We start from the raw sequence: 26,376 nt of genomic DNA on the forward strand, positions 1-26,376 counted from the left end.
CTTTCTTCATCCCTGAAGATCCTCGCGAGGATCGACGGACCTGACGATTGTCCTTCACGGGGAGAAAAAGAAGAGTGTATCACACAGATCGAGAATATACGTATAAATAATTCCTAATCAGAATTCCGTCGGAAAGTCGACGACATGCTACTTTCGGATAGGCTAATAATTTTAACAGGGTTGATATTAAAAGAACGTGAAATAAAGTTGAAAGGTATGTACAAGTAGGTGAAATATTCGTGACAGTTATACTCAAAGCCGACAGTTGTTATTCACGATATGACTCAATAGCGGATACTCTATGTCATAATTCATTGCGATTCCGCGAGTAACGGTTCGCGCAACAACAATGTCTGTGAATTAAGTGATACAAGCGTCTACGCAATGTTGGGCATTATTCAATGCGCTCCTTTGTGCGTTTCGCGGAAAGCCGCGGCCTGTCGGCCGCGTAAGTTTGCATACAACGATGAACACAAGCGGGTTACAAACATTGTTGCAATCTTATATACACTCTTGCGCCTTTTTCAACAGTGCCATAATGTCGGCGTATATTTTATCGTTCGCCACGCACGGGAATAAGCGGTTCGATGGCCGATTGAGTATCGGGAAACGATAATAACAGCCCGTTTCCACGGCGGCGGTATTGCTAAAAGTATCGGATAATTATCACCGCGGCGAGAGTTACATGCACACCTGCCAGTGCGTATATGTATGCTCGTGGGCGTACCGCAACGTGTTTGGAAAGGAGAAAGAAAAAAGAAACGCGAACTGCGCGCCACACTGATAGTTCTGTCTTATGCACCGCCGTATTTATAATTGCGCTTTCCGTCGCGGCGACCGATAGCGGTTCCATACAGAGAGAGAACAAGCTGAAGACGAAGGAGGGGCGCAGTGAGTCAACGCGGGTGCGCTTTGACTTCGTGTTCTTTCCTCTCGCAGCCATTATCCTGTTTACCAGCTCGCAAGGAAAAGAGACTATTCGACGCAAAGAGAAGACAATCAGACGCCGAGTTTGGTGTTCCGTTAAACAGGCTACAACGAGCGATTTCAATATCTTGTAGCAGCGTGTAATGGAAATAAAATCTCTCGCGCAGTCGCGACAAAGACAATTTTTTCACCATTGATGGGGGATGATGAAACATCATTAATTTTAGAAATAAAACACAAGGAATATATGGAATAATTCCATATTAAAAATAATCTACTTCCGAGTTATATATTGCGGAGTTTATTTCCGTAGCCTAAATTCTCATATTAGTCCTTGTATTTTATATGTTTGTCTTACATATATTTCATTATGTGTACCGGTCCTTAGAATTAGCCTTGAGTATGTGCCGTACGCACACGTGCAAGGCGAAGTATCAATGTCGCCGTATTTCGCGCGCGGCAAGTCGGCGTTCGCGATATCGTCGGCTTAAATTAAGAGGGGACCACGCTCGATTAGTCCCGGCGGCATGGCAGCCGCGCGCGTTCGTTAGTTATCGGTGTGTACACCGGCGGTCCCGATACGGGACCGAATCCCGCCGCGTCGGATCGACGCGAGGGAACCGATGCCCCGGCATATCTCGTGATTCAGTAGCGTCTTACCCCGGGACTTACCGAACCGAGTAATGCAGTACTCATGTACCGGCGTCGATATACACCGGGAGGCGCTCCCTTTCGATCGCTCGCGCGAACGCCGCTCAATAAGAAAACCGCTATCTCTCTTCTTGTACGCCGATGGTATCAGTGCCGACCGGTGCCAAGATCGGTCTAACGTCAGTAGCGAATGTCGGCGGTACTTTTGACCGGATTTGCCTGGCCGTGGGGGTACCGGAGTGGCTGACGACTGGATTTATAACGATCGCTTTCATATTTTTAGCAGGGTGAAAATGGGACAATATCTTTGTCCCAACTTTCTCATCCGTTATGATTTTAATCTCTTCTTAATTACCATGCACTCTTTTCTTAACTTCTTGATTCATGAAGAAAAAAAAGCATCTTGATAATATTATGAGGTTACATTGCTATTAATATTATGCATTTTTTGTGCAATTTACAAAAACTTACCACGGTAGACGAACTTGATCGTGATTTAATTTATTACAAATTTATCGAGCCACGCCGTTGTGTGATTTGTTTCCCGGCGCAGTTCGAAAATTATTGAGCTTAGAGAACACCGATTAATTACGAGCAAATCAAAGCACGGAACAGATAATAACATAGCCGTTATTCAACTCATATCAATTATTTTTTTTTATTCATTGTCGGATACTAAATTATATGTGTAAGCAGGTTTATAAGAACCAAGATTTATAAAATCCAATTCTTTGTATATTAACTGTCAAGATAAAATATGCCACATGCGTTCTTTTTACAGGCTTGTTATTAGTTGAGAGTTAATTTCCATCCATTCTAAGTGATTTTTATTTCATCGCAAGACGATAAGCATTGTCTCGTTTCATAATTTGAATCGTTGAAGTTAATTTATTAAACTGGTATGCATTTTTGACAGAAATCGTTTCAATGGTACATATATATAGTTACGACGGTAAATAGAATCTACGCGGGATAATTTAATTACGTGAGCTTAGACCTGCGCATGAAAATGAAAACGTAAATGTGTTAATGCTTCGTTTTTGTTGCATGTATGAACCACGCCTGTGATAAAATTAACATACTTATCATTTTATCACCCGATGTGTGCGAAAGAAACGAATGCGCGAGCTGCCACACGGCGATATATCGGAAATCTCATGCGTTCCATTTCCAGGATAATAGACTGTCTCATTTATTCCGCCCCAATTCCTCGGCCGCGCCCGATCAAATAAAAAGAGTGTTTATCAGCTTATCAGCAGAGCGAGGGTAAAAATTCCGCTAAATAACAACATCGGCGCGCGGCGGCCCAAGCACCCAGAATAGAAGAGTGCTTTTATTTATTCGCCTTTAAAGTGACACGCACCAGCGTCTACGTGCAATAAAATAATTACGCGGGGCACGGCTTTATTATCGCCACAGGTATCGGATCTGCAATTTCGCACGGCCGATTTCCGATCGGTACCGCCTCGTTCGCGCGCGGTTTATAATATAGCGGTGCCATTTTATTTGGAGCAATGCGTACGGCCGGCTCGATATCACGCTGTGCAACCGCAGAAAATGTTTCTGCGGCGTCGAGAAATATTACCGTGCTCGCACACGTATTTTCTTAAGAGACACTGCTATTTTTTTCGCGCGTGGCTGAAGGAATAACTGTCATCTTTAATGTGTCGGAGCACGATTAAAGGCTGCGCATGTGCGTACCGTGATTTTGAAATTACGTTAGTAGCCTGATATCGGGATAAAACTGCTTGCGCTGTTCCATAAACTTTCTAGCACTTATACGCATGCGGACACGCCTAAATATGAATCGCTCTACGACAGCATGGCGATTTTTATAGAGAGCCGAAGAAAACATATTCCCATTATTTATTATTCTCATTATTTATGCTTGCTACTATTATTATACTACAAATTCTTCGTAATACGACAGATCGTATGGAACCAAGCGAATGAGAGAAAAATGATTGTCGTTACGGAAAAGCTCGTTCCCGTTAGGCCTACGCATATAAAACCCGAAAGCGCACCACGTGCGTGCGTTTGCCATATGCGTGCGTTAATTCCAGCTAAGTGCATCGTTCATTCCAGCTGTATCGTCGCGAATCTCCGATCGCACCTGTATCGGAAATCGGCATCCAAAACGGCGTCAACGAGGCCGCGTCGGTGCCGGTGGAACGCGTTCGCGCTACAAGGGTGGAGGAGTGGAATGGACCGTGCTCGCGGTAGAGGAAATATCACGAACACGAGCCTCGCATTCTTCGCTTAAGTGAATTCCCGCGGACGAGCATGCGGGTGTCGAAAATGGGCCGAGATCGAACGAGCGCCTGTGCGTTTGGCGCGTCGCGCGGACTCTTTGTGCTCCATATAAAACGAGGCGTCGGAGCTGAGGGAGACCGTCGGGAGTCGCAACAAATGATAACGAACGAATGCGACTGCGATACGCGACCCACTCGCGATGACATTTAGCAACAATTATTACGCGCTGTGTCGCGTTCGAAATGACGACTATATACTTGTCAAGTTTCCAGCTGCGATGTGACACGTATGAAATGCATGCTGCATTTATTGCGTCGCCTGACGATTTTCGCGTGATTTCTATTTTCGTAATCGTGATTCGCTTCCACTGCTGTGTATGACGCAACGTAAAGTTACGGAAAGCTAAGTTATTAAATACCCTAATATTATCGAACGTGAGAATCGTTATACATAGTTTTATCGAAACGTTTGAGAAAAAAAATTGTCAACACGAGCAGGTACGGTGTCACGATCGCGGCGTTCTTCATCACCTCGTTACGCGGCAGTCCCTGCATTAACTTCCTCCGCCTCCGGGTGAGCTTATCCCCCGGCACGTATTCAGGCGATCAATTGACGCGCGACATAACTCCGCATCGAGGATCCCGGTGGCTGGTACATAGAACCACACTTAGTGAATATATATCCGGTAGATGCGGGAGAGACAGAGAGCAGCAGCCCAAGAGCGATGCCTACTTCGTCGTCTTCGTCCTCCTCCTCCTCCTCCTCCTCCTCCTCTTCCACCTTCTTCGAGGTTGAGGCTTCTACCGGCGCACAGAGGCAGTGTGCGGTAGCCACCTATGACCTCTTGCCACGCAGGGACGCACCGATCTTCGCGAATTTATGTGTAAACTCGGTGGGACTATTCTTTCTGTATCAACTGCACGTTATAAAAAAGAAATATATCGATTAAGAGAGAAAATGTAGATTTTATATGTTTTTATTCTCGTATTGCCAGTTATTTATAGTTGTTTTCTAGCGATAATTTATACCTGAACTGATGGTTTTCTTCTCTAAAAGATATTAGCTATAAAATAATTAAGTACTTTCTTCTTCAGTCAAGATTCTATAGGAGAAACATATCAAGGGTACAATATGAATGCGAGGCGGAGATGGAACGGCGTTTTACAAAATCTCCACTTTTATCAAGAAATTGGTGTCCGGCGGCGATTCTAGAAATTATGCGACAGGGTCGTGTATGTGCTTTCACGTGGGCGCCTGGCGAGTTTCCGGAGAAGTTACGATACGCGGTTGATCTACGGACAACAATTAAGCACGGCATTATAAATACCGCGCTCACGCCGTTTACCAACGTAACTCCTTCATCGGCCGGAGGCAACGTAATGGCGCCTGAAAGATGCGTGCCTGGCCTCTAACGCGCGTAGGTGAACCTACGCACCCTATGAGAACCTCATCTTCACCAGTGTATATACTTTCGCTCGTCCTCATACTCTTACGAGAAGAAGCGAGGTGGAAATTGGTTAGCGAAGTCGGAGACAAGTCAACGGTTTTCTAATGAATCGGCAATTGTTTTGGAATATATGCGCTCTTACTTACTTCTTACTTCATATATCAGCAAGAACTCATTAATAAACGGCTTCAAGTTTCCCAGGCGAAGTTTTCCTATTCTGAAAATTTATGCATTATAAAAATGATCAGGCAACCTTTACAAAGAAACTGTTTTTTTTTTTTACCAAAACCGAGTAATGAAAGGTTCTAAAGCTTTTCCTTGATAAATACGAAGATAATTTGTACTATTGTATGAATTTACATTATAATAATGTAAATATTAATTGACTTGAAATGTAACTGTTTTAATTTTAGTTCAAGCAATCAATAAATATATTTATTCCCAAATTTATTCCAAATTGTGTCATTTATCTTCCACACATTGTTATGAAATTCCGAGTACAATGCTATCAAATTTCACAGATGTAATCTAGTGGCACTTGTCGCTTCTTCAGCCAGTCGTATCGTCCAAATTTATCTGGCATCACAGTCATATTCGCGATGTCCCTACTATCTCTCGTATACAAGCTACATTTGCCGGAGGTGCTAGTTTCTCGCGTGTCGAGTTCTTCGCCCCGCGGCGAGGCGATTCCTCCGAAATAACGCGGCGTCATGTTAGGGAATATTCAAATCGTTTCCTCCAGTATCAGGTATCGATGCTGGCTCGCGGCCATAACTGCGAGCGGAATAATTTCGCCGCGCGCGCACACACGATAATAAATGCGCGCGCGTCACGAACCTCACGTGAGGCTGCGTGAGGCTCGATCTCGGGCTCTAGCATTTTATAGCGTCCCTCTTTCTGTCTGTGTGCCCGACCACGTACGATAACGCACGCTTTTCCCCCGCAATGTCACCGTCGCGAAGGGCATAGCATTAACTGGCCATTGCCCGCGCATGTCGCAGGCGCACGAGAAGACGATCCCGCTTCTCTCGTCCCGCAGCCGGCGTCTCTTCGGCCTCTACGATCCGTCAAGGGTAAAGCGGTAGTGGGTATACGGTAGCCGTCAGCGTGTCAACCGGTGACTAATGGATCCGCGCTGACGAGACGACGTTGGTAGCGTGGACTCGGCGTAAGTAGCGTAGTCAGTAGCGGTGCCGGCAATCGGTATATAGCGTCACCTTATTATAAATAGATACTTAAGAGTATAGAGCTCGTGCTGTTCGGGACACGGAGATTCATCTTATCAGCCACGAGGAGACATAAATTACGCCCGTCGAGTTTAATCCGCGCGATTAGGCAAGCGGCTCCTCGTCGGGCCTCCGGCGACGAGCTTTATCCAAATTAAAACTGTTTCAAATGCGGAGAAAGTAAAATTATGGCACATACAAATGCTTTTTTTTATTTATACCGATTATTTAAGAGAGCCTGTTAAATTGACCTAGGAATTCGGCGGTCCACGACATTTAAGATACGAGAATTAATAGAGAAATTGACTCGAGTATTTAGTTAATGCCTAATATCCATTTAGAATGGTCACTAAAATCAAATCAAATGGCTTAAGAAATGCTCGCCATTTGTTATCTTAAGTGCTATTTGGACCGGCGCTACGGAATATCGGTCCACCGACTTTTCTCGACACGTCATACCGTCACTTCGACGTAATAACGATTCCATGAAACGCGATACGAGATGTAACGTCGCCGGTAGAAGACATTTAATGGTGCCTGATAATAACGCACGTTAAAGTTCGGATATCTAATCATTCGGTTATTGCCCCTCGCATTTGCATTGGGCGATAGTGCACATCGTTTCGACACATTGTGTTCCGGGAAAGTGTTTCTCGGCGTACAATGTTTCTGCGAATCGACGAGATTATCTTTCGTTTATGCGAACCAGCTCGGCACAATATATTTGCTAATCTACGATATAAACGTCCGGTGAATTTACTCGTGACACGCGAATTTCAGCAAAATGACGCCCAGAACGGAGACCTCACCCCGCGAGCGTGTCGAGATTGTCGTTAAGATACGCACGACAGTTCACGGGACCTTAAATCTTATATAAATAAAATATAAGCAAAACGTGCGATCGTTTCACTATCAATTGATATTCGTGTAATCATTAGTGGTAATAAAAAATTATAGTAATGCGTGTTTGGTAAATGCCACCCTCGAAGAACGACATTGCTCTTTTTCTACGAAATTTATTCCGGGTTCAATTATTTTGGAGCATATTCGAGTTTGCTTCCCGGTGACATAATATAACTCTTTTACTTCCAGTGTAATCGCAAAGTTGCTTTGGATAAAACTTGCCCTAATTGATCCCTCAATATCCTGATAAACGCGACACTAATTTCGCGCATATAAAACGCGGACGTGATACGCGAGAAGATACGCGAAAGAAATACGAGGAAAAGAAGATCCTTGAAAGTAGGCGACCAACGTTGCAATCATCAATGATTTACCTATCCCATGTGCTCGAGTATCCTCCCTCCGTACTAAATTTTCGATGAGTTCGACACGATTCCTCTCCTTTCTCATTGCTTCTTCTAGATTCAACCTTCGAGTGATGCTTGATTTATCGTCGGTCTCGCCTTCTCTATCTTTTCCTATCTTCTGACTTATACACTGCGCGTCGAAACAATTTTTTTTCCATCTCCCTGTTTTCCCTCATCCGCCTCTTCTCTCGCTTCTATTACTCTAAGGCCGACAGGTGACAGGTTCTCATCTAATACAATTACGGAGAATCGCGGTTATTTACGAGACATCGAGCGTCATTGACGCTCGGAGAGGAGGGACGATGATTCAAGCTTCGAGCGGCTCCAGGCGACTAGACGGCCCTGACTTGATTGAGAGCGCATAATGCGCGGTGTTGAGGCAGGTCGGGAATCGGAGCTAATGATCGGGCGTGGGTGCGAATTAAGCGATGGTGACCGCGATGCGCCGACGACCTCACTATTCTGGGGACGAATTGAGCGTGCGAGTTCACCTTTCACAATTAGCTACTACTACTTAATCTTCCCAATTTCAGAAATCCAATATGGCTCATGCATGGCGTACTATTCTTGATACGGCTCTTTATTAGCTTAAAGCTTAAATTTAAAAAATATTAATTTGTAGATTTAAAAAATTCTATCACGAAATTGATCATTTTTGCCATGTAATCTTATAATTTATATCCGTTCTTTGCTAATAGTATTCACAGACACATGGTTCAAACTTAATTTGGCAGCTGTAATTTATGAGTTACTTCATTTTAATGCGTACCGTTATCAATCGCACATTAGGAGTCATATAGAATGCCACCCATCACGAAAACACTTAATTAGAATGCGCGCGCGTTTCGTGTTTAAAGCAGGCGAACATGATGTCTCATGGCCCGTCGGACAATCAGCGTGTGTGGTGATTACGCGTACATACTCTCGCATCTCCTATCGCCCATGTGCAACGCACCATCCAAGTCATCGTTGACGTCGACGTCGTTTGTCTCGCGTTGAATGCATTTATTCTGAAGGAGCTGCATGCCGATAGATTATGTAAATCCACGGGCGCATCGTGCTGCTGCGGCTTTCTATTGCCACTTTATTTTAATCAAAGCGCATTAAAATTGTTACTTAGAATAAGGTATGTAGGTGGATATATAATATCTAAATCGAAGAGAGATTTCATTATTAAGAAGGAATCCGCGAATATAAATTTATTGGTAATTATCCTAGACATTGCACCGATAACTGCGAAACAAATTACAATATAAATAACGAATTCCATTCTCGTTTGCTCGAGAATTATGCCAAGATTATCGCGATATTATTCACACGGGCAACCGAGTATGCCTTCAATAATTTATCCGCTTTAGCAATTATCCGCTCAATTATCGAGAAACGTACTCTTTCGTCGAGCAACAAAGGAGCCTCGTTTATCAGTTGCGTCGCTATCGTTCCAGCGCACGCAGCGCATCTCGAAAGCGCGCCTTCGTCGCGCGACATTAACGCTCAAGCTCATTTACATCGGGCGGCCGCTGTTAATTGGTATCGGATCTCAATTACGGCAGATTACGCGGCCTTTTTTCACCTGTTACCGCGAGCGAGAATGTTCGCAGCTCACGGTGATAAGGCGCTTATGACTATACCGCGAGCATACCGCTGTTGCTGCTCTCTCTCTCTCTCTCTCTCTCTGTCTTTCTTTTTCTTTTCTCGCTTTTTATTTTCGAATCGCTTTTTCGCTTCTGCTTCCTCCTCAGATTTAATTTATCGAGTCTTAAGATATGCGCGGGAGTATCGTTCTACCACGGTGATTGGTGCTTGCAGAAGGTGTCGTCTTGTTCGTCTTCGCAAACGGTCTCGCTCGTCGGATTTCACTTCTCGAAAGAGAGTGCACCGCGCCATAATTCATGCAACATTAATAAAAAATTAACATAGCAATCTTAGTGACCACTTACGGTGTGTGTGTGTGTGTACAGGATGTTTCGCCTCGAATTTTGAGATTACCTTGCAACGTATAATAAAAAATAATATAGAAGAAAAGTTTTTTAATTTCGTGCGTATTAAATGAAAATTATAAATATCTTTCTAGATAGATGCATTTATTTTAGCGCGGTATATACGTACATGTCTGCTTCTAGATTTTTTAAAATTGCGATCTTGAAATTGAACTGAAACAACCTGCATGCGTCCAATGTTCACTCGGCCATGCCGGCTTGAGATTGACTGAACCGTGACGCGATCGGCCGATTCTGTTCCGTCTCTTCTAAACAACGATCGCGAAACAATCCGGTAATCGCACCTGCATATCAGTGGCGAAGCGCAGATTCTTTTGCTTGGTGACGCGGAATCAGCTAGGCCGGTGTATTTCCTTGGAATTACAAGATGCAGGGATAAGTGCCTGAGAACTATGAGGTTTCCTTCGAAGATACACCACTAGATAACTACAATACTCTGACGATTTATCATTCATGTTTACAGATGTTAGCAGTCCGTTTCAGTAATTTTTCCAAGTTTTCCAAGGTCGATAGATTGATAAAAAGACATTCAAAGATTCTCGCAATCTTTTAGTTGTGTTATTCAATAAAAGAAGACTAATGTTATATTCAATAGTAAAGTAAAATTTCGACCAAATAAAAGACAACCTTTTTACTCATTCGAATATAACATAAGTATTATTTTACTTAAAAAAAAAAAAGAAAAATTCTTGTGTTTCACCTGTATCTTCGAGCTAATTTAGGAAGCGAATTAGATTTCGGAACGAGTTAGAGGTAGAATGAGGGTGAGACGAGCGTCCACGGAAAGAAGACTTCGAGGAAGTATACTTCGACCTTCCTGTGGTGCCGGTCGTTATCGCGCACCGGGCATCGCGCGCCGCAACCCTACCGTAGGCTAGTTTCCTCTTATCGAGCATCTACCACCACCTGCGAGGAGATCGAGAGCGGTAATCGTCTCACGGTAGTTCCCCGGAGCGGCGTGTCCCGTTCTATCCCGCTTCCACGTCGCGGCACCGTCGCTCTTTTCCAGACGGAGGAAACGGAACGCGCGGGACGTCGCGCACGGTACGCACGGACCGGTACCGCCTTTGGCGCAAAGCACGCATAATGAGAGTGATATAATAACGACGCGCACACTAGCGGCGCGGTACTCGGCGACACAACTCATCCCGACAAAAGGATACCGCTCTCGTGCGGCTCGTGGAAACGGAGGAGAATAGGAGGTCGAGGAACGGGCTGTGCGTGGCGGCAGAGGCGCACCGGCACGACGAAGAGGTGCGTCTTCGTTGCTTCGGGAACGTGCGGCGGCTTCGGGACGAAGCGGAGGGTGTCCGTCGCGCGCATCCAGGAACGATGTAACCAGTCGGGTTAATTAAGAGGATCCAACCTTGACGGACGTAGCCATTGTGCACGCGCTGCGTCCCATCCCATCTCTCGTCTCCCTTGCACCTCTGCGCTCTCCTCGTCCATCCCTCGGCGCGTGATGCGTACCTAAACGCGTCCACATATGTACACGTCCGCGAGACACTGTCGTACTTCGTCCTTGTCGTGCACCATTTACGGAGAACATCTTACGGGTTTGCTTCACCGCTGAAAAGTTGCCAGCGATTGGATACACAATTCCTTGCTCCATTCCTACCCTTCCGTCGTAAAAAAATGCATATTTGTTGAAAGTGTGCGAAAAGCGAAATTGCAGATAGGTACGTGTCAATCCGCAAAGCCGAGCAATCGAATCTTGCGTTCTTCTTTAGCGAAACACGCGTACACCAACTCACCATTAAATGCCCTTAAAGAAAATGAAGACATCATATCGCGTAATCTAAACAACCGCCCGAGGCGCAACGTATAAAGGCACGAGGGATGGATGGAACCCTGCGAAGGCGCGCTGCCGTTTGTTCGTGTAGTTTTCTGAAAACGAGATTTTTGCGTATCGAGATAGCGTTGCCGTAAAACGCCGCGGCGTTCTCGCGCGCCGTTTACGCGGTGCCATTATCTTTTCGCCGTTGCAGGGACGAATAAACCGCGCGCAGCTAATAGCACATTACACGTCCCGCGTGCAAAAGGTGGTCTGACGCGGAGATATATACCCGAGGGGGCGTCTTGGTGACAATTAACAGACCCGCTCGACCACAAATCACCAGGCGGTGGAGCTCTAATCACCAGCCACGAGACTCTTGCGCTATTTGTCATCGACGCACCCGACTCTCTCAGACGTTGCCACGATCGAGTATTCTAATATCGGGACTCGAAGCCACGGTTGGAAGCTGAAAGATGCGATACGCGTAGACGTTCCTCGTCGTCGGAGCGCGTGTTGGAGCGACCGCGCGGATGTAAATTTCAATTTTCAGATTACCCCGTAAATCGCTCGCTCCGTACGAGGAAGTGTGCGTCGGATAAACGCGCAGACGAGGTGAAAATGGCTATCTCAGCTCTAAAGCAGATAATTGAGATAGCACTGCGCGCATTCTCACGCCTTGACGCAAGTTAATGTCCATCTCCGTCAAGCTTCTAACTTTATTAGGCAACAAAATCTGCTGGTGTTTATAGTAGTACAGGAAATTATAGTTTTGTAAATTGTTAAAAATAGCTCGACGAATAAAATGTTGTTTCTACTGAATGTGAGAATTATTTCCCCTTAGAATTTAAACGGATTGAATTAGATAAATAGCGATCGTGTATCATCTCTACAAGTTCAATCGACAACAAAGCTACAGGTACCTATACAAAACGAATGAAAAGAATGAATCTTCTTGATGTTTAATATTAAACGAGCTCCCGTGCTTTAGCGATTCCATTACAGCACAACAAATTAAATTAATCAAACGCGGATTCTTAATGGACTACCATCGTCGAGCAATCAGTATCATTCCATCTAGATAAGGAGGAGTTTCGCGGGTAGGTAACCCGACGGTGGAAACGGATGGCCGCGCACTTAATAACCGATAATTTATTAATACTGCGCGTTCAACATTAGCCCGGCGAGTAAATCAAGGCATCCTTGTTTTATGGCATGCATTCATTACCGGGCAGGTTGCACTCGCTCGTATATCTCCGGGAGTTCCGGGCCCCCGCGACGAAGAGGAGAGCTAGTACGCGCGGAAAAGCGAAAAGGACAAACGGAGCTCAGAAGGGAAGAAGAGGGACGAATCCACATCGTCCGGCGACTCTGTCCAGAGGCTCTTCTCCGTTACATTTCAGGTCCCATGCTATCGCGCACTGCATACATTGTTAGCTTAGTTTACGAGGCACGTTTTAAGGCCCTTTACGCTCGCGTTTACGCTCTTTACGCCTTTACGTTTACGATCGTTACGGATGCCCCTCGCGGCCTTCCTCGCGACAACTCCTCGACGTCCTCCTCCAACGAGACAGCGGGATCAACGGGCTTCACCTAGGGTTAAGGGCAGAATCCTCTTTCTCTCTTTCGTCTTTTTTTGTTTCACGCAAATCCCTCTGCGCTGTCTCTAAATCCTCGTTATCCTCGGGCGGACCACCTCGGAAATTTATCGTCCTGCGTCGACGACATCGCAGATCCCGACCGAGCTTGGGAGCCTAATGACCTCTCGCCGCGATGTGGAGTATGTGGATATTTCTTACGGAGGGGATCGATCTCTCCCGTGCGTCTCCGGGAGCGTCGTCCTGTTTCTCGCGATGTCGCGCGAAACCCGCGGGATCCATCAATCACGAATGTTTAAAGGATGCACTTAGCCGTTTAATGGAGTTTCGCGGGGACACCTGCTGCGGCGGTCTTTCGTGGCCACAATTATAGTGGATTCTATATGCGTTTCGCAGAAAAGCACTCAACGAGAAAATATCGTCGTTCGATCTGAGAAATTGCTGCGTGAGATTATGGATTATTATCAGTAGCGATGAGATATCATCATCAATCGTTATACGATAGACTCTTGAAGAACAAGCTCGCTTAAAAGTTAAAGCAAAAACGTTAATAGTTTTAATATAACACGAAAGTTTGTAACAGATAATTGAGTAAATAATTTTTCTTGCAAAGTGCAAAGAGCGTCTTATGAATGACAGGTGGTTGGCAGAGATCATCGCGCGCGTACACGGTAGGGCGGTTTTATCGGCGGGACGCGGTGCTCGAGGAAGAGGAAACCTAATTGAGTGTCCTCGCCCTGGGTGTCCGATGTTGTCCGGCGTTGTCGCCGCTACCTGAGGGTGTGGGCGTCCTGATATGAGTTACGGGTCTGTCGTATTACACGCCGGGGACCACGGCGCGGCCACGGTGGTCCTACCCGTCCCGAGATTACGGACCATTTATACAGCGAGCGAGGCAACGAGCGCGGGAATATACCGGTGGCACCCGCTGCCACTTCACCTATTTTGTTATACGTCCGATCAGAAGGATTTGAAGCTCGCGACGATGGATAAACCATACATTGTCCGACGCGGTGTCCTATTGTGATCGCGTGCCGTTAACGTCATTAGACGTTCTTGCTGGCGCGATTTCTAATCCGCGGTCAAAGATTAATCGTCGACTTCTGGAAACAGGGCTAAACGCTGACGAGATTAGTAGAGTTAGCTGAGAGAACAATTTTCATTGTGTTGTGTGTTAAATAAAAGTTTTTATATTAATCAGAACGATTTCAATTTTAATCTGCATCATTCGTATCTGCCTTATCATGTTGTTTCTACGTATTAACGTAGCAATATTCTCACAAATTTCAATTTAAATATTGCTAAACATATGAGTACTTTTTAAGAGAATAAATTTGTCGATACGGAGAATGACGAGAGGCTAAGCCGGTGGTCACACACCCACGACGACATTGGGGACTATTACAATGGAGCAGGTATGATTGGCAAGAGATCGCTATAATGAGCAGAACCAATATTAATCGGTGCGGCCACCACGCCGATCGGCAAAGAAATTAGCGAACGAGCAGAGAGGGAGGTCAGACAGAGGTAATTGCCATTACGATATCATCTAAATGCTCTCACGGCTGTTCGTAATGAAGACGCACACGGAGTCGGTTCAAAACACGTACGGGAACGAGAGAGAGCGGCTGTAACGTAAGCGTACGCCCACGTAAGCGATTCGTCCGATACTTTCGCGCGTGTATGCTTGGCGTCGTCCCTCACCTCGTGAATCCTCTCAGAACGCTTCTCCTTGCGTCTCTCCCAGTGTCTAAGCGCTTCCCAGTGCTATCGACGAGATATGAGGCGTGTCTAATTACGCGATCGGTGCACGTCCAATCAAACTGCCTTCCTGTCGGCGATCGCCGTCGCCATTATCGCGATCGAACTGAGTGCGTCGGGAATCGTCTCACCCTTTTCCGTCGACGCGCTCGTCGCCGTTGGGACTGCAAGGCGAATTTCACGGACTACGTCGCCCGGTGCTTTGACCTCCGATTGATCGGTCGATCTCTTCGACGTTCACGTTCTCCATGAGAAAATTTAATGCCCGCGACGCGCAATGGTAAAAAAAGGTTATATTGCTGGAGCACTTGCTGGAGCAAAGAGAAAATAATGTTGCGCAAAATAATTCAGAAGGGAAATTTATTCCAAATTTGTTTACAACTTATCATTAGGATATATGTAAATGGCATGAATTTTATCGACCGATTATACTGTCCGGATAAAAAACCACTTACTGATAATACGTAATTAATATGAGAGTGAGTGAGTTTCTGCCGAAGTGCCCAGTGCACCTACGTTTCAGTGGCGTATTTCGAAAACGAGCATAAAAAGGCGTCCGAAGTAAAAACTATGGGCAATAAAGCAGCAGCGGTACTTTCACGAGTTATATGACGGCGCGGGACAATCGGCGGGCCTCGTAGAAACCGAGCTCAACCGTCGAGGGTCAGCGATTTTAATAAGAGAGATCCCTGGAACGCAATCGCGGTCTCTGTCCCCCGCATTTCTTGTTGGAACACGAGCGCGATTAACATTACCGCTGGAATAACGATTAGGAGACCTCGCCTCGATTGACGCCGAACGAGGTCTCATTAAGTCAGTTTCAATCGGCGGATACCGGCGTTTGCTCCTGCCTGACCTCTCGACGCAAGTTCTCCGCAATCAAACTTATTCTCTGATAAGATCATCGGATTACATTCCAGGAATGGTGCGCGACGTAATTATTAAAAAGTTCTGACAAATACAGGTAATTTCTGATTATTAGTTCGCTAATATTTTCTAGTCAAATATAATTGTTTGATTGTACCCTAAAACATTCCTTAAAGATCCAAAATGTACGACGAGGCATACGAGTCTGATAATAAGAAAATTAAACTAAGCTTTGTTGTAATTGTCATTATACTCTATGTATTGAAAATCATTATCTTATTGCATATAACTGATTTTTTCAATGACAGGAAGAGTATCCACCGCACGTAATAGTAGCGCGGGAAAGTAAACTTAACGGGGTGTAATTTAGCGTGATATCTTCACGCATGATAGCCACCGGTAATTGCCGTTTTTACACGCAATCAGAGCATGAATTTATTGGTCGCATATGGGCGGTTCGATTAGTCGTACTGTCGATTCGCGCGGTAGAAGCGACCGAACTGAACTTATTAGCCCGCATTAGCTGGATGCCGCTAATTAGAGTCGTTGTAATATTCGCGACGATCAATGGCCAGGAATCCTGTACTAATTTGTCATCCGTGCGCGAGTCCGTAATTTTGCTCGTAAAATTTTAAAGATCGCCGTAAAGTCATACCGGTAATTTATGTATCTGCCCGGAAGGAAAATGAGAGGGGAAGGTAGGTGAACGCAATATGTTAATGCGGCTAATGAAATGCTCCAGGCTATAGAAAAATGTAAATTAATATACTCGTCCGGTAGGAGAGACTATTTTTCTAAGGAAAGTTGCGTACTATATTTCTTTGAGAGGAAGTGCGGTATATTTTCAATTATATATATTGTATATCCCAATACCACTTACATATCAATACTATATATTATGAATTGCACTAAAAAACGTAAAATTTAGGAATATTAATTTGTTTTTTTAAATAATTTGTAAATTTTTAATCTTTACAAATTTTTAATTTCTATCGTATTTAATTTATATATTATATTTTTTAACGATATTTTTTTACATCTCAATATTCTCAATAATGCAAACGTATTACTATAGTCAAGATAATATTTGGTCGTTGCGATAAAATGTAGAATGCAGATTAAATTAAATATGCTATAAATCTACTGAATATATAAGTATTCTTATTAACCCTTACAAGTCTAAATGTTCAATTCTGTCCAAGCGAGCGGAGCATCTCGATCTCTCGCGAGAATTAATTTTGCTCGGCGAGGCCCAGGCCAGGCCCCATTTTGGGCTTACAATGTCGCCAGATGAGACTGCGGATTACGTCCGACGGTTTGACCACCCGTCTTCCTTACACATTATCTCCATTGCATCTTGTTTCATTCTAAAGCAAAGAGGCTAACAGCAACCCCGATCATAACATCTTAAAGCCGGCCATTAAAGGCTCAAGCTTTTTTTTTAACATACTACCAATTGATATTTGTTTATATGCCAAGCTTGATGGCGCGATTGGATATATTAAAGATTCTATTAAATGCAGACGAGAGACATTGATGTGTTCGGAATCTCGTTCGTCTCTTCTGACCGGCTGAACTGGACGAATTTAACACCGATCCTTGTTCGCCACCCAAGTCGTCAGGACCTGATGCCGCCGTAAGAGACGAGTACGTCCCTTGACAAGTTCGTTCTCGGGACATGCAGCGGTGCTACGTCGAGCACGATGATTTTCATGGCGCGCATCGAGCCAGTAATGAGGGGTCGTTAATCAGAAGGAGACGGTGGACACAGACGCGACCGTGATGAGATAGCAGCGGAGTCGGAGTAGGCGAGGAGGCGGACACGATGACACCTGACACGCAGGCTCCTTACAAAGAGATCATTCACGATGTGCTCGCTACTAATTATTAGGTCTCACGTAATGAGGCACCTTCAGAAGATGCCGACGTAGATGCGGAGAAGCTTTGATCCGCTCAGCAGATGCCGAAAACTCTTCCCACGCAAATTCATAACAACACTGATATTTCATAATGATTACATCAACATGACGCTGGTAAAAACTCTTTGTCGGAAACCTTACCGAAAATTATTATTTACTATACTGTGCAAATCGCATTAGAGATTATTATATATGATTTATTATGTAAAAATAATTCATAAATACTTTTAAATTTGCATATATTTTTGATATCATATAGATCATACAAATTATAAATAAATTAATAAATTATTGATTAAAATGTTTAATTATTTATAGATGAAAGCTTTAAGTACATTCCAGGTATATTAGTATCGAAAAAGATAATGTAGCTGATAATGTATTGTTATATTACATCACGGAGGACAAAACGCATCATGCCAATGTGAAAAAGAAAACGACAGTTAATTTTGACATAATCCGTCGCGTCATCGTGCAACATTGTGGGCACAGAAATCCGTCTCAACTTACGGATCAATTAACTTAACGACCGACGGGCAAGTTGGCGGCGAGTTAACGCGGGGTTTCGCGTTAACATGCCGCTTAGGGCACCCTCGGAAATCTACGTCGACCGCGCATAAAGGAGCATAAACACGGCCCCGTCGACGTCGCGGGTTTATTAACGCCGACAATTATACCGCCGGGGGCTAGGCGTGATTTACAAGGGGAGCTCGTGAAACCTTGCAACCTACGGCCCAGCCCTTTACCACGCACGCCACGTACACGTCCTTTGCTTCCATCCGCGAAAGTGTAAAAAAGAAAGGGAGCTTCCTGGAAATTTTTCAGAAGGACAGAATTGTGGCGACGCGGTTTAAATTTCAGCGGCTTCAATCTCGGCGTGGCTATTCTCACGCGAACACATAAATATGTGACTTGACATAAGACGCATTATGATAATTATCGCAGTTGTATATGTATGTAGTCATGCAATTTACGATCAACATTACGATCGACTTTATGGTCAACGCAGGAAATGTATTCATTTTGCGCACGATCATCCTATTTGTCGCTTTTTCTTATTCTACATAAATTTCAACCGGTCTAGGAAAACGGGAAATTTATATGACGTTTTATGATGCATATTTGTAAGTTGATCTTGATAGATAAGATAAAATAGATAGATATCATGCTATATTGATGTTTTCGCGATAAGTATATTTGTATATATATATATATATATATATATATATATATATATATATCGTTTTGTAGTACGCAATACAAACCGAGACGTGTTTCATGAATGTTTCTTGCAGAATTAGAAATAGTAAACGTATTTTAACTGCAGTCAAGGAATAAATGCGCGCAGAGTGCATACTTGTAATAAATTGTTTCTATATCTTGCAACCGGCGCAAAAGTACACGATTGCCTTTCGTTCCGAGAAGAGGAGCCGGAGCAGACTTGAACTCTGGAAACCCGGGGTCCTCTACCCCGGACTCAGGATTCCCCTAATTTGTTTGAGTGAAACAATATCGAGTTACGACCGATGGTATCGCTCGGACACGCACGTGCTACGGCGCACGGAAGGTTCATCGCGGCTCTCTGACGAGCTACCGTGCCGAGCTATCTTCACGAATCTCACCACGCCGAGAAGAAGGGGAAGAAGAAGAAGAAGAAAAGAACGCAGCGGCCGTTGCGAAGACGAGACTCCCTTCCATGTACGCTTCAAGCAGGTTCCAGGCGCTACGTGTACGAATTTACGTTGCGCCGCGACTTTCAACGAGATGTTGATCCTCCGTTCTGATCTCGCGAGAGAGGAGACAGCGATAAAAAGAATCCAGTGAAAAAAAGGAAATCAGCCGAATCTCTGCCCGAACATTTTGCTCGAATTTGTATTCAGGATTCAATAAAATCTACCTGACTATCGCGTCGCAAGAATACCTATGAATATCTAAAAGAGAAATATTTTAGGTACATTGTTCTAAATATGGTTCTCTCATCTTGGAGTTTAGCATCTTTGCATTGTACTTTATATTAATAAAGTATCGCAGTTTCTTGAATATTACAACATTACATATTTAAATGTCGTCTTTTAATGTGTTTTGCAGTTTTTAAAAAATTGTTTGATAAAATTAGAGAAAGAAATGTTTTAAAAATACCAGTAAAGACGGGCGCAAAGGTTGATTAACAATGTAATGTCGATCTTAGAGTTACGTTCTCCTTTGCCCATGAGAAGCCTTTGACAAGCCGACGCGCCACCCAACGCGCGAAATTAGGACCGTATCGAGCAAAAAGGTACAACAGTCCTGCGATCGACAAGATGTTGCTGCTTAAAATTCCACCCGAGGACTGCGCGACGCGGCATCAATGATGGATCCACCTTCCTCTCGATCGCCGTCATCGTTCTCTCGATATTCCTCTAAAGAGATGAGGCGCACCGGGCGAGCGCGGAGCTTCGGAAGAGATCTCTGATAGGGAGACACGGAGGAACTGTCCATGCGACGTTCGCGAAAGTCACTCAATGAAACGTCAAAACAGCAAGGCACTACCTTTCTTTTGCTCACCTCTGCCCCTTTTTTTCCTCCTCCGTCACGAAGACGCGCGTGCAGGCGAGCGCGTGCGGACCAATCGTATTTATTAAGGCGAGGTGTCACGGAATCGTTACCGCTGTCCGCCTTATAAGCGTACTCACAGCACACGGAGGTGTCAGCCACGTCGATCGAGAACATTGGCCGCGAGACGCCGTGTCCCCTCGCCCGTGTATCCTAACGAGACAAAATGACACGGGTGCATTACTCCTCGGGCATCTCACCATGCGGTTTCGCAGCCGCGGCCGGCCGGCCCGTGGACGATCTGTCCTTTCAGCCCGATAAATCGGATTCGACGCGCGGCTTTATCTCTCGATACCTCGCGATTTCGTGCGGCATTAATCCTATTTTGCGCTATTTGGTTTTAATCTTATCCAAGTTACATGCAATCTCTCAATATAATATGACAATGCTATCATGTTTCTAATATTGTATCGTAATCTTACACTTAAATAAGTATGTCGGATTGCTTAAATACGTTACTGTGCGATAATTAATCGATCTCCAGTGTCATTCCGTCGATGTTTCGAACGGCGAATCGTGAAAGTGAAAGCATTGCCAAGGAATCTCCACGGAAGAAGCTTACACGCATCTTAGATCGTATCGTGTGACGAACCGTCACACAGACGTTTTCGTAGCGCGATGTTTGCGGAGTAACAAAGTCGATCATATAGATTTACGCAGTCGTTAGAAGCTTAATGACCCATTACCGCTTGTCACGCACTTCCCCGGTGCACGTATCTCGCGATGGCGTGGTTATTTTAACGTATTTTGCTTTCGTTCGCGCCGAGGCATTTCCTCTCTCGGTCGCGGTAATTTCGCTCGGCTGAAAAGTCCGCGCAGATTATACCTAATAGTGCCTCAACGGTGAGATGGATCCGACAAGCGCAGAGCGTTTAGCATAGATTTATATCCCGGGAGAGGAAAAGAGACGGAGTGTAAAAAAATACCCGTTACGCGAGTAAGTTTTTACTGTGAGGCGTAACTATTAAATCACTTTTATCGACATAGCTTGATTTACTAGACATTAAATTCACATTCAGTCAATTGCCACTCTTGATTGGGTACTAAAACTCGAGCGGTATATATCATACATTTAATCTTTTACTGCTGTCCACATATAACTCGTTAAAAGTATATTATACGTTTAAAGAAAGTACTTTATTATGTCGCACAACAATTTCATTGCAATCTCTAAGGATGAGATCCAAAAGATTCAATTTATCCGATTATACCGAGGTGTGGGATAAATAATTCGTATCCAAGAATCACGTATACACGCAATTACATAAAGAAATAAAAAATAGGTAAAGGAAGTTTTCTCCAAAAACTCGATAAGGAAGAAAACAACATAATCTTATCATGTGTTTGCGTTATTGTAAAAACGGATAAACGGCCAACCTGTTCCGGTATTAACGAGCCGGCGCGGATCGCGCTTTATCTCGCGAACGAAGTGTTTTATCCCCCGGATCCGAAACGTGAGAGGAATTCGAGGTTGAAATCGGCCGCGCGTCGGAGACGGCCCGCGGGACGGACAAAGGGGATCGTGATTCCCGCGTCCGTCAGTTTCCGTATCCTGTCTCCGCGAAAGAAGCGAGATCGCGGGAGGAGGAAGAGGTAAAGAGGAGAGGAGTAGTAGGAGGAGGAGGAGGAGGAGGAGGAAGACGAGAAGGAGATAAAAGATGGAGTGAGACGGAGCAACAGCTCGCAGAGCGGAAAAGGAGCGAGCAGAGTCGCTCTGAATGGCCTCTCTCCTCTCGGGCAGCCGGATGCGTCTCGGACGGACGTTTCATCTGGCGTAATCCAGTTTATGAAACCCTGGACGCACGCACGCACGATGCGTACGGTATGTATGTATGTATGTATGTATGTATGTATGTATGTATGTATGCGCGCGCCTTCTATTTCGCCGGTATACGGCGCGAATGGACAGGAAACGGCCCGGCCTGAATGCTCCTGGAATTGGATTAAGAGCATTCTGTGTAGTCGCAGCGGGCTCCGTGACGCCCGTCGGCTTCGTCATGGTTTCGCCAATGCTACGCGCGCATGACTTATTTCTCCATCCACGTTACGCCGATATCCTCGTCGTAAAAAGTCGACGATTATCCCGCGGGATCCGGATAGATGTACGACGGATCGGACGATTATACGTCGTCCGGCTTAAGTGAAGGAAACATCGCGAAATCCCGAGCATCCGGTCGGATTTTTCTGACGGATGATACAGATGTGTTGATAGCTGCGCTCTTAGTCTCTCAAAGATTTGAGGAAACTATTTTATTTGATATCGACGATTAACATAGGGTAAGAAGAGGCTATTTGAGTCAATTGAAGAAAAAATCGGATAAAAATTTTCAAGACATTTAAAAATGTTGGAAACAATTTTTATATACTTTTTATACACTTGTTTAAACACCTGTTAATTATTATGCAACAAAACTATTAACAGTTTTTATTTTAAAATTAATTATATGACAATACGAAAAGCCCTATGACTCGAAAAACCCCTCTCTATTATACTTTATTTCCTGTTTTATAAAACATGTACAAGGATTATTCAAAATTATATTATTGTGTCACGGTTAATAAGATGTATAGAATTGTAATTTTATAATTAATTTTACAAATAATCAAGAGTTTTTGTAAAGTATTGATATTAAACGATACCCGCCAGATTTTCACAATGTTTAGGCATTGCCTGAGATTTATATCGATAAGCATATGAAATGAACGCATATGAAGTGATCTATGATTCCACCTACTCGTTCCACCGGTTTCCAATTTAGATTGCTAACGTTCCTTCACCTTTTCACACCTATCCCGCGTATACAAAGACATACATTACAGAATTCTCCTTAATCGATTACATCGCGAACAGTTGCTGGAATATTATTTAACTGACACGCGCGTTGGTGAAAATAGATGTGACAAAAGTTGCGTTATCAACAATTTATTGGATTGATAAAACGTGTCCTTGCGCTCATGACGGCGTTAATTGCGCAATCAACGAGTTTATTATTGGTAAGCACAGAGATATCTTGTGATCGCCATCATAAAGAAACGTTATTGCACGAGGCAGCTGTGTTATACTAATTTGTGAAACAACGTCTTTATCAACAGACTGCGAATATAAACTGACGTTTATCGTGCATCGTCATTTTCCGCTTCGCTCAGTCTTTCAAGACAAGAATATTACACGCTAACCGATCCCCTTCCGTACTTGCTTGTCATGATTCTAATGAGGTAACTGCCCTGACTAATTGCGCGATTAGTCTGAATTTAGGCGGAACCGAACGCTCCTATATACCTCGAGAAATGAAAAGGAAAAAGCGCGGAAGCAGGGTGGAGAAAAGAGAGAAGGACAAAGAGAGGGAGAGAAAGGGAGAAAGACGAGAACTACTAATTAGGCGCCGCGCGCGAATACCGTGTCGGAGTATATATCGGACGCCGTGATTATGGCTATGCCAAGTCTCGTACCACGCGAGCGAGAACGAGGAGAGACGGAGAAAAGGAAAAAGGGAGAGGGAATACGCGGGCTTCATTAACGGGCCGTGTTAATTAGCCGCAGATAACCGATCGGCCGTAGAGAGTGCAGCAACCCTGCCGATGGCCCTACGTCCCCGAGGCCGCAATAATTGCGCAAACGGTGGTTCGTGGCTACCGGGAAAAACCCCTCGCGATTCCTGATTTTCATCAGGACCCCGCGTTGACCATATTCCGATAAAAATGGGACCTGCAACAACATTCGATCATTAACTGTTACTAATTAGCGCTATGATGTAATGGCCTTCCTCCCACTTACACGATTCCTCCTTTCCTTATCGATAAATCGAGAATCGTGTTGTGCCTTTCGCGAAACGTTTATTGCAATGAAGAAATACGGAGAGAAAGATTTGCTGTGATAGATTTTTCAATGCGAATACTTCGCAAGTCTGACAGGAGCGAATCTGAATCTGCTCATAATTAAATTTCAATAGATTGATGATTTATAAAGTACAAGCGCTTATTAGCAATACGATTATTCGAAACTTGTCGCAATTTCATCGTATTATCGAAATGTACAAGACGTAAATGGGCGTCACCATGATAACGAGTGCGTGAAAAACGAAGGGTCGACCATGTGTATTACATAGCGCGATTTATTAGCTAAAATTCATTAGTCGCGGCACGCGGCGGCGGGATTACGTGAACGGTACATCGAGGCGCGGTAAAAAGCGGCTTCGGGATAAAGTGCGCGGCTGTGGAATATATGGAACGGGACATTTAACAGCACGTGGTGAGGCACGCCTACCGACAAGGCGGCGCAGGTTGGTCAACCGCCGCGGCGCGGCGGCGGCGCAATTAACATTAGCTGATCGAGCGAACGAGCTGCACGTTAATTAACGAAACGTTGCCTGGCACGTCGCGTCGACTATAGGAGCCGGCCTGGCGGCCGTGGATGCGCGAGAGAATGGCGGTGTGCCTTTCGTCTCGTCTCTTCTAGCGCAAACTATCCCTCAGCTAGCGCCGTTTCACGGTTTTTTTACCTGTCCCGAAGCGTCAGGTACGCAACAGCGGACGACGACAGCGTCAGCCGGCTCTGTGCTTTGCGACTGACCGACGGAATCCTTTACGCGACGTTCCTACGTTGCCGCATTTGTTTACTAGAACTGAGAATTCCTCAGCTTCCTCTCGATACTTTTTTCTCTTCGCGAAGTTATTTGAATACGGCTGATGTTGCTGTGCACAAAGAGCACGCCTTCGAAGATGGTTCTCGTTTGGATAAAGCTGCGAAGTTACGGGAATACGTAATTGGTAGCTGAAGTATTCGTCGGTGATGGTGTAGGAATGCTGATATTTAACTTTTAGCGCTAGTTGCTTGTTAGCGAAGACACGGGAAGGTACTTTTTAAATAATTGTTATATAAAATACTGACGAAAACAACTATTATGTAAAATATTTACGCTTTCTAAAATCACCGCACATTCTACCTGCTATCTACAAAATATTTAGTACATATATAGGTAATTAATAACAGCGATAATCAATTCTTTAGACAGTAACTGGGAACGCAGGTCTCTCGTTCTTAAAATCTTTAAAGTACAATTAAAAAGGCTCGTGCAGAAATGATCGAGTGAGAAAGAGAGACAATGGACCATTTTCGTTTCAATGCGCTAATAAAATCCAAAGTCGGCCGGTACTCGATGAGTTAAATTTCTGGACGCGTGCACCTACATCTCGTCTTCTAGAGATTCCAGAGAAGTGGGCCCACCCGGGATCGTTTCTTCAATGGAATGGTGGGCGATCCACCGTGAATGGAGGTCATTTACTCGCATTCAACGTTCCCCGACTGCACCGTGGACCTGCCATTGTGCGCAGGAGGACGAAGACTGTACCAGGCTGGAGTCCATGATCCGACAAAGACTCGGACACAGTGTCCGACATGACACTACCGGAGGTGACGTCTATCTTCGCTGTCTCCCTCTTTCATTTCCCGCGCGATCGTTCTGAAAGGAGGATACTTGACGTCTTGTCCTCGGATGCTCCACGAAGAAATCACTGCGCAACAACTTCTATCTCGTGATTTCATTGTGGCTCGTTTATGCGGCAGTTTTGGTCACTTCTCCAAAACGACTATATTACGTTTCCAGCCGAATGAAAAGGAATTAAGAGACTCAAGCTGGTCACGGGCCGACTGTGAGGTCAAAAACCCCTATGAGAGAAGCAATATATTTTTTTTAATACAATGAATCAACAGATATTTATAATTATTTAAAATAGCGCGTGTATATCTCATTTGTCATTTTCTCAGTTAGTCTTCCTTGTTTTTACGGTACGGCCTATATTTTAAATTTAGTTTTCTCGTCAATTTCGAAAGTGGTCCCTTCATAGATTATCGTGGGTGCGACTAACACATGGCGCGTGTCTACAGCCATATATAGATCCTCAAAGACAGTTGAACGAGCGGCACGTCACCTTGCCGGTAATATATCGATCTGCGTGTCTGGAAAGCGATAGAGGGTGTAGCCGTCCTCTAGAGACTGACCACCATGCATGGATACCGGTTCCATGACCAATAACGAGGGCGGATGCTAGCCG

This window comes from Temnothorax longispinosus, chromosome 5 (assembly GCF_030848805.1).
Source record: "Temnothorax longispinosus isolate EJ_2023e chromosome 5, Tlon_JGU_v1, whole genome shotgun sequence".
Taxonomy (NCBI): domain Eukaryota; kingdom Metazoa; phylum Arthropoda; class Insecta; order Hymenoptera; family Formicidae; genus Temnothorax; species Temnothorax longispinosus.